Source organism: Cherax quadricarinatus, chromosome 57, assembly GCF_038502225.1.
Source record: "Cherax quadricarinatus isolate ZL_2023a chromosome 57, ASM3850222v1, whole genome shotgun sequence".
Taxonomy (NCBI): Eukaryota; Metazoa; Arthropoda; class Malacostraca; order Decapoda; family Parastacidae; genus Cherax; species Cherax quadricarinatus.
The window spans coordinates 27,396,902-27,397,903 of record NC_091348.1 but is presented as its reverse complement, the minus strand read 5'-3'; positions in this window follow the sequence as shown (position 1 = coordinate 27,397,903).

Sequence of the window (1,002 nt, the reverse complement as noted above, 5' to 3'; positions counted from 1 at the left end):
CACCTCTGGATATTCTCTCTGACCTCTGAATATTCTTTGTCACCCCTGGATAGTCTCACCCCTGGATACTCTCTCTCACCCCTGGATACTCTCTCTCACACCCCTGGATAATCTCTCACACCCCTGGATAATCTCTCACACCCCTGGATACTCTCTCTCACTCCTGGATACTCTCTCTCACCCCTGGATACTCTCTCACCCCTGGATACTCTCTCTCACACCCCTGGATACTCTCTCTCACCCCTGGATACTCTCTCTCACCCCTGGATACTCTCTCTCACCCCTGGATACTCTCTCTCACCCCTGGATACTCTCTCTCACCCCTGGATACTCTCTCACCCCTGGATACTCTCTCTCACACCCCTGGATACTCTCTAACACCCCTGGACACACACTCACACCCCTGGATACTCTTACCCCTGGATACTCTCTCACACCCCTCTCAGTAGTAGTAACCAGTTACCAGTAACCAGTTACCAGTAACCTGTCCGTTGACTCAACGACCAACCGTCTTGAGTGTCCTTCTCGTAGAACCGACTCCTGTGTCCTCCCTTAGTGGAGTATCTGGTTCTCACCTGCGTGTCCGAGGTACGACTGCCCTAACCTTTTCTATCCAAGGTAGAGACTTCACTGTTTCCTTCCTTGTTGTCGATCAGATTACTTTCCCTGGTGACCTTCTACTGGGATTTGCTTCCATGCGAGACTTACGCATTGTGCTCGACCCTTATCGATGGCATGCACAAATTGACGACTTGATCGTTCCATTCTGGGGTTACCAGCTTGGATCCGAAATCTGTTATACTGCTGCAGAGTATGATGTACGGATTAAGTCCTTACAAGCTAATGCATTCTCCAGTAGCGTACCCAAGCGGTCAGGCACTGGTAATTCTGTCACTCCCATCAGTGTTCCACCTATACCTTCAGAATTGCAGGATAGTCCGATGCCTCAAGTGTCCGAGGACGCTCAGATTGCCTTGAGTGCTCAACCTATCCCTGCAATGC